Raw genomic sequence first — 13,633 nt, 5'->3', positions numbered from 1 at the left:
CTAACTGCCCCCTCTCTGCTGCCCCAGCTGTGCTCACATGACCGATCTACCCCGGTTTATTTTCCTTCGGAGGCAAAGCACTGTGCTTGCACACCCCGCTCTTGAATTGCTATGGCAACCTCCCCCAAACAGTCTAGACTGGCCTGCACATGTTAGAAGCAAAGATAAAGAGTCTGATAACGAGTCTGATAACGAGTCTGACTCGCTACACAAAACCCAACCCATCCACACACAACAGGGCTTCTCGCTAACTCTGAAACAACAGACAGCAAATCCCACATCATACAACATTTATAGGGCAGCCCTGTGACTGACAGCCTTGTGAGATGCGACTCTTGGTGTCTTGCGTGATGCCTACAGCGGACCTCCTCGTGAGAGTCCCGGGTCAGCGGACCTCCTCGTGAGAGTCCCGGGTCAGCGGACCTCCTCGTGAGAGTCCCGGGTCAGCGGACCTCCTCGTGAGAGTCCCGAGTCAGCGGACCTCCTCGTGAGAGTCCCGGGTCAGAGGACCTCCTCGTGAGAGTCCCGAGTCAGAGGACCTCCTCGTGAGAGTCCCGGGTCAGAGGACCTCCTCGTGAGAGTCCCTGGTCCCACGGCTGGCCAAACAGCCGCGGGCCACGAGCTGGTCAGAGAAGCAGCAGATCAAAGAGCCACAGGAGAGAAAGGGCCGGTTAACGAAAGAGAAGCATGTCTATTGTTCAGAAGAGGACACCTCTGCTCCTCACTGCCAAGAGGTAAAACAGAAAGAGAGAAAGATGGAGGGATAGACAGATAGGGAGAAAGGGGGAGAAAGAGAGAGAGAGAGAGAGAGAGAGAAAAGGGCATAACCAAGTGAAAAATCTCTATAAAACCTATACTAAATAACATGTCTTACACAATATGTAATAAAAACACTGTTTAGTTTGCCCATTGTGAGGTGTGTGAAGTTATTCAAAAATGACATGACAGGCCAATTAAGCACGTTATGATAGCTAAAATATAAATATAATATATAGCTAATATATAGATATGATATGTAACTAATATACAGACCAGTACACACGGCAGACCAGTACACACGGCAGACCAGTGAAACTCTGACTCTATTACATATTTTTAAGTCAGGTCTGAAAACATACTTGTTTAGAGTTGCTTTTAATGTATGATTCTGATCTTCTGTCTATTTTATCCATTATTTTAATTTATTTGTACCTTTTCTCTGTCTTAATTTTTATTTATTATTGTTATTATGTAAGGTGACCTTGAGTGTCAGAAAGGCGCCATCAAATAAAATGTATTATTATTATTATTATTATTATTTATTTATGGCCACTGGAATGCCAAAGACCAGGACTTTTGGACGTAGGTAACAGATACTACACAGAGAGTTAGGGGTGTGTGAAGGGGTGTGTGAAGGGGTGTGTGAAGACAGCAGGTCGTCCTAAAGGCGTTACAGTGGTCCTGATAATACGCTAGAACACGCTAGAATAAGCTAGAGAGTGATTCTCATTCAGCTCACTTCCTCTCTCTCTCATGTTCAAGTCTTAACACCGTGGTTCTTCCGGACAGCACAGATCCGACACCTGATGAATACATCGGGTGATCTGTAATAACTGTAGTTAATAATATAAGAGTTTTCTTAGTCACAGAGCCATGAGATGAGTCAGATCAGTGGAGTGGTCGGGACTAAATATGGACCACTCATCTATCACACACACACACACACACACACACACGCACGGATACACACACACACACACACACACACACACACACGCACGGATACACACCTGAGCGCGCGCGCACACACACACACACACATGCACACACACACACCCACCCACACTGAGAGGGAGAGATAGAACAAGACAGCGAGAAGACACTCGCTGAATATGTGTGTGTGTGTGTGTGTGTGTGTGTGTGTGTTGAATGGTTTTTAGCTAGGGTTTTGGACATTCAGTACCCTGTTCCAGCCCACCAGATGTAGTTCAGAAAAGCCTCTTTTTTGGTTGCAGTAGGTGTGTGAAACCTTCCAGAGTGGGTTGCCAGGTCCACAGATAAGCCTCCAACCTGCACAGTGCCAGAACACATGCATACATATAAACACCCCAACGACGTGTGTGTGTGTGTGTGTGTGTGTGAGACTCAAACTGAAACGCTGTGTGTTTATTCTTGTACGATCCTTTCTGTGACCGAGTGGTGGAGTATCACCATGGGTGGAGGAACTCCACAATGGAGTGTCTATCCAACAGCTACTAGTGGGTGGAGGAGTCATGTCCCAGCACCGACACATACGACCCCGACGCTCCATCAGACGGACTGAACATTCACCATCGCTCTCTCACTGGACACAAGTTACACTTTGGTTGAAGGAAAAGTGGACTTACCAGGAAACTGGACACATTTTCGTAGTACACACACTCACAGACCCGCACACACACACACCCACACCCACACCCACACACTCACAGACCCGTACACACACACACACACACACACACACACACACACACACACACACACTCACAGACCCACACCCACACACACACACACCTCACACCTCACACACACACACACACACACACACACACACACACACACTCACAGACCCACACCCACACACACACACACCTCACACCTCACACCTCACACACACACACACACACACACACACACACACACACACACACACACACACACACTCACAGACCCACACCCACACACACACACACCTCACACCTCACACCTCTCACACACACACACACACACACACACACACACACACACACACACACACACACACTCACAGACCCACACCCACACACACACACACCTCACACCTCACACACACACACACACACACACACACACACACACACACTCCCCTGAAGCATCATCCTCCTCTAGCTGAGAGAACAGAGATAGATGAAGACATTTATCAGTGAGCTGAGAGAGACACCATTAATAATGCATACTCTAAAATTACGTACATTAAACATTTATAATTAAAGCCCTTAACCATCTTTCAGGATTAATTAGTTAGTCTCATTTACCAGAATGGAATGGGTACAAGAGGTTTGGTACAATGCTGTAATGATGTTGATCAAATAGGTGTTACCGCTAAATGAATATCACTATTTACCGCATCCAAAACAATCGTGTGTGTGTGTGTGTACAACTACGTGCTATATACTGATTAACACACACAGCATTTGGTATGCTTGCTTAATGAGTTGCTTAAATGACTGAGTGAAAGACTGTTCAAAGCATTCACTCTGGAAATGTGTGTTAAACGTGTTATGTAGTCATGAGTCACACCGAGCTTTGAAGACAAAGGAGCAGAGGTTCAAGGATTAGTGTCATTAGAGGCAACTGCTCGGATCAGAGAGGCAGAGGCAGTCTCAGGCTCCGTGACAGACGGTGGAGTCTCCGTTTCTTCACACGAAGCCGTCTGAAGTCTTTCATGTCTTGATCAGACCGTGGCCAGAAAACAAGGCACACAAGCACTTTTTTTTAAAAAGCTAAATCTCCTCTACAAAGAATGTGAACCTGCACCTGCAACTCAGAACCGTCCACCTTTACTGAGAGAGGGAGGGATGGAGGGAGAGAGAGGGGGATTCAGAGAAAGACAGACAGAGAGACACAGAGAGAGAGAGAGAGAGAGAGAGAGAGAGAGAGAGAGAGAGCATGAGGAGAGGTAGGAAGCAAGGTTGAGTGAGAGAAGTTACTGGGGATAATCCAGTAATTGGTGTTGGTAGAACGCTCCAAGGTCAGAGAGCCAGTGGTCAGCCACGAAACACGAGAACACACACAGATACGAGAACACACACAGATCCAGGAGATTAAGGCACGAAGACAAAACAAGACTACGACACAAACAGCCCAGCAGAGAGAAAGACACAGTTACAACTGGTCTGAATACAGAGACAAACAAGGGGAAATTAGAAACAGCAGAAGACATTAAGGACTCTGAGGACATGAGACAGAACAGAGACAAAAACCAAACAAACGAAACAGAAGCACATGGACGGGTGGAGAGGACCTAACGAAGCAGAAGGAGGTGTAGCCAGGGGCGGAGCCTGTTGCTCCAGAGACGGGTCAGGAGCAGAATCAGTAGTCAGGTCAGGACCAGCTGTCCCGTAATACTGGAGGAGCGATCCGTGACAGACAGGTTATTGCTGCACAGAGTGGGGACTCTTACAGGGGTCTCGGTGGACTTCGCAGGTTATTAGATCAAACACACTCTTATTCCGCTGTAATGAAACCTCGCTCCCCCCATCCCTGCTGCACAAAGAATAGCAGCACACTAAACTGTTAACAAAAAGCAATTTCTGCCCAGCGATACCTCGAGCTCCCGAGTCCTGACCATCCCTAACTGTGTTTTGTGATCTCATTTATTTTGGTCTTAATTGAGGTTTGCCTTTGGACAGGTCTTTCGGACCCTCATAGTGAGAACAGATCCTTGATCAAGAGCGGAGGTGCCACTGGGGGGGGGGGGGGGGGGGGGTCAGGAAGAACCAGAGGGCCCGTGACTGACGGGCCCAGCAAAATGATGACATCATTAGGTGGTGGGGCCCCCGTGATATCTTTTAATGGTGCTCAAAGTCCCTAGAGGCTCCTGTGATGAAGAGTAATATGATTCCATCAAAGATAGAATATCGTTCTTCTCTCTCTCTCTCTTTGTTCATATAGGCCTTTGTTTACACAGCTGATGAAGGACCTCCGTCTGAAATGCACAGTTTCTCTGGAAACCTTTTGTACCTCACCACTATTTTGATTCTCTCTTATGGATGGATGGATGGATAATTCCAGAGAAACAGGACGTTTCAGACAGAGGTCATGGGTTCATCAGCTGTGCAAGCAAAGGGCTTCTGAAGTTCTAGAAGAAGGAACCAGTATGTTAGAAAGAGTGAATGTTTACATCATAACATTTGTTCCATAGTGTTCTAAAGTAAATGTTTACATCATAACATTTGTTCCATAGTGTTCTAAAGTAAATGTTTACATCATAACATTTGTTCCATAGTGTTCTAAAGTAAATGTTTACATAATAACATTTGCTCCATAGTGTTCTAAAGTAAATGTTTACATCATAACATTTGTTCCATAGTGTTCTAAAGTAAATGTTTACATCATAACATTTGTTCCATAGTGTTCTAAAGTAAATGTTTACATCATAACATTTGTTCCATAGTGTTCTAAAGTAAATGTTTACATCATAACATTTGTTCCATAGTGTTCTAAAGTAAATGTTTACATCATAACATTTGTTCCATAGTGTTCTAAAGTAAATGTTTACATAATAACATTTGCTCCATAGTGTTCTAAAGTAAATGTTTACATCATAACATTTGTTCCATAGTGTTCTAAAGTAAATGTTTACATCATAACATTTGTTCCATAGTGTTCTAAAGTAAATGTTTACATCATAACATTTGTTCCATAGTGTTCTAAAGTAAATGTTTACATCATAACATTTGTTCCATAGTGTTCTAAAGTAAATGTTTACATCATAACATTTGTTCCATAGTGTTCTAAAGTAAATGTTTACATCATAACATTTGTTCCATAGTGTTCTAAAGTAAATGTTTACATCATAACATTTGTTCCATAGTGTTCTAAAGTAAATGTTTACATCATAACATTTGTTCCATAGTGTTCTAAAGTAAATGTTTACATCATAACATTTGTTCCATAGTGTTCTAAAGTAAATGTTTACATCATAACATTTGTTCCATAGTGTTCTAAAGTAAATGTTTACATCATAACATTTGTTCCATAGTGTTCTAAAGTAAATGTTTACATCATAACATTTGTTCCATAGTGTTCTAAAGTAAATGTTTACATCATAACATTTGTTCCATAGTGTTCTAAAGTAAATATTTACATAACATTCATTAGTGGGGTTCTAATGTTCAGTTTCCTAATTTCATTGCTGCCAGAGCAACAAATGGCTATGCAAACATGTCATTAATACAATGTCTTAAAATACAATTAGTATTAAAATGCTTTGCCACTGGAAACGACAAATACTTAATTCAAAATGTCCGTAGGCGTTGATCAAATGATCAGCAGACAGCTTCCACAGGGAATGGGGGATAAGAATTGATCTTTTCGCACCAGTTATTTTTGTGGCTGTGTTAATAAATAAATTGCACAAAACAATCAATAGTTATTGCCACTTCCTTCATATGCATCACACACATTACTGCAGATGTCTATGGTATTACTCAAATTACTGCTTTATTTTAGTATACACTTATTATAATATTATATTACAATATATTACACCACATTTCCATATATATTTAAATGCACTTGCAGAAATGGTACTTAAAAGCCTGCTTCGAATATGCATATTCTATTCCAGGGGTACTCAACTGGCGGACCGCGGTCCGGATCCGGACCCGAACGCAGTCCTGTCCGGACCCAATCTCATTCCTGATTAACTGGATACGGACCAAAACAAAACCGGAGCATTTATTTCAGGGCTATTGACAAAACACTCCGTCACGAGTGTTAAGTTTGCCACCCCCGCTCAACAACTTACGTTCGCCACCCCCTCAACAACTTAAAATAAACCAGGCTTTAAGCCTGCCTGGTTGACGCTTCGCGAGCGACGCGAGGGTCCGCGCGGCGAAAATGACATAATCGCTGTGGCTCCGCGTGTGCGCGAGTGCCTCGCGCGCTGTCGGTTCGCGAGGTCGTGCACCTCTCGAATTTTGTAACTTCGCGCGCGCCGCGCTTCAGCGCAATTAACAAAGTCACGTTTTCAGGGTTCATACACCTATACAAGATGGAATTCAAGCACTTGTATGTCACTTTCAAGGTCCATTTCAATATTTCCCAGCATGTTAAACATAATTAAGTTAAATATTTATACATATACTCGAAATAATTAGCTTTTTATCACATTATTTAATGGTTGTTTATTTTCAAAACGCCCAATCTTAACGTCTTCACGTTCTCTCATGTTTCGTTCTGGAATTACAAGAGGCTCGTATTTGTTAACCTAATACAAGAGAACTGTTCAGTCAGACAGATTTGTTGTGAAACCAAGTAGTTACAATTTCAAGCATTTTAAAGTACTTTAACCTAAATTCCAGCTCTTTTCAAACCTGAAACACATAGCGACATAAAAATTGGTCAGGTAAATGTTCATTCCCCTGTTTTGAGGGGTGTTTCTACCACATATCGTTTCGGACAAAACACCTATCGTTTCGGAGAACACTGCAGTGACGCTCGCGAAAGTATAAAAAATAAACGCCTCCACCGTTCGCGCAGGGTCGCGCGAGGTGGGTGGAGTCACGCGCTACAGTCACTCGTGAAAGTACCAGGCTTTACGTTCGTCCCCCCACCCCCCCACCCCTCCCTCGGTCAACAACTTACGTTCGTCACCCCCGCAACGGACCTCAGGTCACAGGTATCTGCCAAAATTGGACCGCGGACAAATTTAGTTGAGTACGCCTGTTCTATTCTAAATGAGCTCACTACAGCACAAAACCTGTCCAAGCAGACAGCATGTGACGGTCAGGCCATGTTTGAAATGTCAGCTGTGATCTGATCCCCCCAGATGACTGTGGGGGGGGGGGGGCAGAGGTACGACCGAACAGCAATCAGGACAAGACACGCGCCCGATAACCACAGTGGCAGCAGCGTTTACTGGAGTGATGTGTTCACGTGTCACTGGGCCCATGTGCCCATCACATGTGCAACATGCCAGATATTTTGCTGGTTTATTTGTTTGTTGGGTCTCTCGCGCTCTCTCATGCACACACACACACACGCACACACACACACACACGCACACAAACACACACGCACGCACACGCACGCACACGCACACACACACACACACACACACACACACACCAACGTTCCTCCAGTTCCTCCTCACACAGAGGAGCACACACTGGCCTGGGTTGGGGCCCTCCTACAGCACTGTCCAGCTCTGCTCGAGTAACGACCCGCGTCCTGGTATCTCCTCCGTGACCTCTGCTGGAGCAAACCTTCTTGAGAAGGTACAAATGGAGACGTCATGCTAGAGGAGACCAGCTAGCTGTGTAGCCCGAACAGGCCGCAGGTTCCAGTACTGACAAGAACATCAGCAAAATGCAAAACTACTGTAGAGTCTGGCAGGAAGGAAGGAAAAGGGGACAGTAGGTGTGGCCACCTGTAGTCCCACTCTGATTGGATATGGGGCAGTATCTGTAGTCCCACTCTGATTGGATAAGGGGCAGTATCTGTAGTCCCACTCTGATTGGATAAGGGGCTGTATCTGTAGTCCCACTCTGATTGGATAAGGGGCAGTATCTGTAGTCCCACTCTGATTGGATAAGGGGCAGTATCTGTAGTCCCACTCTGATTGGATAAGGGGCTGTAGGTGTAGTCTCACTCTGATTGGATAAGGGGCAGTATCTGTAGTCCCACTCTGATTTGATAGGGGGCAGTATCTGTAGTCCCACTCTGATTGGATAAGGGGCAGTATCTGTAGTCCCACTCTGATTGGATAAGGGGCAGTATCTGTAGTCCCACTCTGATTGGATAAGGGGCAGTATCTGTAGTCCCACTCTGATTGGATAAGGGGCAGTATCTGTAGTCCCACTCTGATTGGATAAGGGGCAGTATCTGTAGTCCCACTCTGATTGGATAGGGGGCAGTATCTGTAGTCCCACTCTGATTGGATAGGGGGCAGTATCTGTAGTCACACTCTGATTGGATAGGGGGCAGTATCTGTAGTCCCACTCTGATTGGATAGGGGGCAGTATCTGTAGTCCCACTCTGATTGGATAGGGGGCAGTATCTGTAGTCCCACTCTGATTGGATAAGGGGCAGTATCTGTAGTCCCACTCTGATTGGATAAGGGGCAGTATCTGTAGTCCCACTCTGATTGGATAGGGGGCAGTATCTGTAGTCCCACTCTGATTGGATAGGGGGCAGTATCTGTAGTCCCACTCTGATTGGATAAGGGGCAGTATCTGTAGTCCCACTCTGATTGGATAGGGGGCAGTATCTGTAGTCCCACTCTGATTGGATAGGGGGCAGTATCTGTAGTCCCACTCTGATTGGATAGGGGGCAGTATCTGTAGTCCCACTCTGATTGGATAGGGGGCAGTATCTGTAGTCCCACTCTGATTGGATAGGGGGCAGTATCTGTAGTCCCACTCTGGTTCTGGGGATCTTCTGGTGCATCTCCAGACCTCCTGCTCTCATTTTCATTTGCGCTAAAGCAGAACCGAGTCACAACTGCGTCTGCTACCTAATGGGCCAGTGTGATATCTCTGAAGTTCAACTCCTGCTGCAGCACTGGGATCACACCCAGGACGAGCGGAGAGCCCTTAATGGCGCGCTGGCTGTGTGGAACTGGATAAGACTCATAAATGAAAATATGCCACAGAGTTTATGTGAGTTTGTATGAGTTTATGTGAATTTATGCGAGTTTATGAGTTCATGTGAGTTTATATGGTGTCCATGGTTGACAGTTTATTCATTATTTCTGATAACCCTTAGCCTAAATAACTTTGGCAAGTGGCATATTCTATACATGATCGGTGTGTGCCGATGGCACATTAAATGTCATTTCCTTTCAAGCAGAAAGGAAGACAAATGTATTGTGTTAATCCAATAAATGCTCCCCTCTCTCACTGAAGCACAGGGAGGCGCAGAAGCCCCGCCTCCATCTCCTCCCTTGTCTACGCCCCCACGTGCCCCGCCTCCTTGAAGCTGGTGCTGTTGTCTGAATCTGCTGTTTACTTTTCACTTTTAAACAAATAAACAAACAAACAAAAGACACTGGCTACCCGGTGGGCGTTTCATGTTCAGTTCATCGTTTACGGAGAATGACTCCAGGGTTGTTTCCACCACAGCTGCTACGGGCATCGTTTGGCCACTACGCAATCACTGACTAACCAGCCCGGGTAACATCGGTAATAAACCCTCCTGGAGGCACCTACATTAGATCTGTGTATCCTCTCGCCATCTTAAACCATGGATCTACACACACACACACACACACACACACACACACACACACACACACACACTCACACACACACACACTCACACACACGCGCGCGCACTGAAATGCATTAAAGCAGACATATGTATGTCACTGTAGGTAGCATCAAAGCCCAGAGCCGCAATACAATAAGATAAAAAGAGAAAGATAGACAAAGAGAAAGTGAGAGAGAGAGAGAGAGAGCGCAAAAGAGATCAAAAGATCAAGAGAGAGCAAAGACAAGACACAGACAGAGGTAGACAGACAGAGAAAGACAGAGGTAGACAGATGGAGAGAGATGGACACAGGTAGGTGGACAGAGAGACAGAAGTAGACAGACAGAGAGAAATAGAGAGAGAGAGATGGCTAAAGACCACTTTCTTCTGTGAAAAGGTTGAGCATTTAGACAAATAATTTGGGTGCAGTGTATTTGTGTCATGTTTGGCTGCAGTGTTTTTGTGTGATGTTTGGCTGCAGTGTTTTTGTGTGGTGTTTGGGTGCAGTGTCTTTGTGTGGTGTTTGGGTGCAGTGTCTTTGTGTGGTGTTTGGGTGCAGTGTTTTTGTGTGGTGTTTGGGTGCAGTGTTTTTGTGTGGTGTTTGGGTGCAGTGTTTTTGTGTGGTGTTTGGGTGCAGTGTTTTTGTGTGGTGTTTGGGTGTAGTGTTTTTGTGTGGTGTTTGGGTGTAGTGTTTTTGTGTGGTGTTTGGGTGTAGTGTTTTTGAGTGATGTTTGGGTGCAGTGTTTTTGTGTGGTGTTTGGGTGCAGTGTTTTTGTGTGGTGTTTGGGTGTAGTTTTTTGTATGATGTTTGGGTGCAGTGTTTTTGTGTGGTGTGTGTGTGTGTGTGTGTGTTGTGTGATGCAGTAGAGCTCATTAAACTGAAAGGCTGGCCCTGCTAGGGATGGAGCACAGTGGAAGGATAACGATCACACACGCCCACACAGAGGGGAGGGTCTTTACTGCAGTGATCAGACACGCCCACACAGAGGGGAGGGTCTTTACTGCAGTGATCAGACACGCCCACACAGAGGGGAGGGTCTTTACTGCAGTGATCAGACACGCCCACACAGAGGGGAGGGTCTTTACTGCAGTGATCAGACACGCCCACACAGAGGGGAGGGTCTTTACTGCAGTGATCAGACACGCCCACACAGAGGGGAGGGTCTTTACTGCAGTGATCAGACACGCCCACACAGAGGGGAGGGTCTTTACTGCAGTGATCAGACACGTCCACACAGAGGGGAGGGTCTTTACTGCAGTGATCAGACACGTCCACACAGAGGGGAGGGTCTTTACTGCAGTGATCAGACACGCTCACACAGAGGGGAGGGTCTTTACTGCAGTGATCAGACACGCCCACACAGAGGGGAGGGTCTTTACTGCAGTGATCAGACACGTCCACACAGAGGGGAGGGTCTTTACTGCAGTGATTAAACATGCCCACACAGAGGTGAAGGTCTTTACTGCAGTGATCAGACACGCCCACACAGAGGGGAGGGTCTTTACTGCAGTGATTAAACATGCCCACACAGAGGTGAAGGTCTTTACTGCAGTGATCAGACACGCCCACACAGAGGAGAGGGTCTTTACTGCAGTGATCAGACACGCCCACACAGAGGGGAGGGTCTTTACTGAACTGCTTGGCCAGGGAGTGGGTTGCAAACTCAGGCTTTCAGAAACATAATTGCCCTTCTGGTTCAGGTGCCACACAGCACAGTGACACTGAGCTGAGCACCAAACCCACTGAGCTCCCACCTGAGTCATGAGCCATTATGGATTTACTATCAGAAGCATTAGGTAACACGAGTGTCATTTGGTTACCTGAATAACATGCCCTGCTCTGCACGCACACACACACACACACACACACACACACACACACACACACACACACACACACACACACTCACATACACACACACCTCAGCACCAGCAGTCTGCTAAGTGAAAATCCTTTCAGCAGAGAGAGGTTCCTTTGACGCCCAGGGTTTGGGGTTCACGAGCGAGCCATGCGCCACAGTGCCTGTGTCACTCAAACTAAACACCCATGATGGATCTCTGCTTTAGCTCTGCCTGTGGTCTGCCACCCCAGAGGCAGGTGTAAGAAACAGCTCGGCTGTAATGGAGGCCAGGCTGATCTGTGAACTCCGCTCGAGTGCAAGAAAGGAACACTTGCACACTCTTGACTGGACTGTTTTTAACGTATTACACGCCCCATATATTAGTACACGCTTATACTAAAAGATGATATATTACTACTTATCACGCGTGCTTCTATGACAGATATGTATTTGAGAATATTCTAAAATTAGCTCCCTATAGCGTGGAAAGTATTTGAGGACTCAGCACATGAAGGCCAGGCCATGGTTGAAGTGTCAGGACTAATCTGATTCTCACCATTTAATATGAGCTCACGCTGAATATTCACACCGCTCAGTCTGCCAGAGAGAACCTTTCTGGAAGTGAAGTTACCGTAACGAGGGCGGGGCGGAGGGCTTCCCGCCTCACACGTCCTCACTCTCCGCGAGGAACCGGAACAAGCGTTCACCTTGTCTTTGATCTGGTGGCATCTTTGTCCAACATCGAGGCTCGTATTCAGAAGAACAGCGCATTAAAACAAGAGCGCAGGCCGTCGGCTCCGAGAGGCATTAGCATAGCAATGGAGCCGGACCTGCGGAGAACAGGGAGAAAAACAAGACTTATCATAAAGTAGTGACAAGCAGCGAGAACATACAGCCAGGCAGACAGCTTACACACACTGACCTTCACACACACACACACACACACACACACAGGACCAGGTCAGCTTCACACCCGCTGGCTGTCCCATAACCTGTCTGTTATCGTCTCCGTGACAGCATAGCGAGAGCCGCGAGACACAAACCCAACGTGGAAATGTCAGGGCTCGACACCGGCCCCCACCTCCCCTCACCGGTCCCCACCTCCCCTCACCGGCCCCCACCTCTCCAGCGCCGCCGAGATATTGGGGTTGGGGTGGGGTGTGGAATTAGAATGGCTCTGGTGACGGTTCTGAGAGAGATGTCCGCAGATAGTGGTTTATCATGGCATGAGCAGACAGGTGGTTATCTCACACTAAACTGTGTTTAATAAATTAAATAATACAATCTGGTCTGTAATCTCCTCTAACAGTGTGGAGTGACCTACACACAAAAATATGACCAAAATAAAGGAACTATGGATCAAGGTCACTTTGCCCTATTGCACAAACAGATTAAATAAAAAAGAAATTATTATTTTTCTATTATGTTCTAAATTTGCATATTGTTGCTATGCTCTCTCTGTTGCACCTTATTAATGAACAGTGATGTAAAGTCGCTGAACATCATCGATTAGATAATTTAACCCACGACTTCATGATCGTTAATCCAATTAAATCAGGCTGGCAGGTTATTCCTCCAGAACACAACGCTGGTTAGATTACAGGTCCCTTCCTCATTTGTCCGTTTGTCAGGATGTGTATTGATTCAACAGGACGTGTATTGATTCATCAGGGCGTGTATTGATTCGTCAGGACGTGTACTGGTGTGTCAGGACGTGTACTGGTGTGTCAGGACATGTACTGGTTCGTCAGGACGTGTATTGGTTCGTCAGGACGTGTATTGATGTGTCAGGACGTGTATTGATGTGTCAGGACGTGTAC

General features: G+C 46.0%; 1 long non-coding RNA gene across 1 annotated transcript; it reads right to left on the bottom strand.

Annotated features, from left to right (window-relative positions):
• Positions 1 to 5,923: 5,923 nt before the first annotated feature.
• On the bottom strand, positions 5,924 to 12,848 carry LOC143501944 (uncharacterized). Its single transcript, XR_013127033.1, has 3 exons — positions 12,736 to 12,848; positions 12,370 to 12,643; positions 5,924 to 6,114 (listed from the first exon to the last, which is right to left on the bottom strand). It is a non-coding gene; the product is annotated as an uncharacterized LOC143501944 (long non-coding RNA).
• Positions 12,849 to 13,633: the final 785 nt, after the last annotated feature.

This window comes from Brachyhypopomus gauderio, unplaced genomic scaffold (genome assembly GCF_052324685.1).
Source record: "Brachyhypopomus gauderio isolate BG-103 unplaced genomic scaffold, BGAUD_0.2 sc181, whole genome shotgun sequence".
Classification (NCBI taxonomy): domain Eukaryota; kingdom Metazoa; phylum Chordata; class Actinopteri; order Gymnotiformes; family Hypopomidae; genus Brachyhypopomus; species Brachyhypopomus gauderio.
This window is presented reverse-complemented; position numbering and strand designations above follow the sequence as displayed.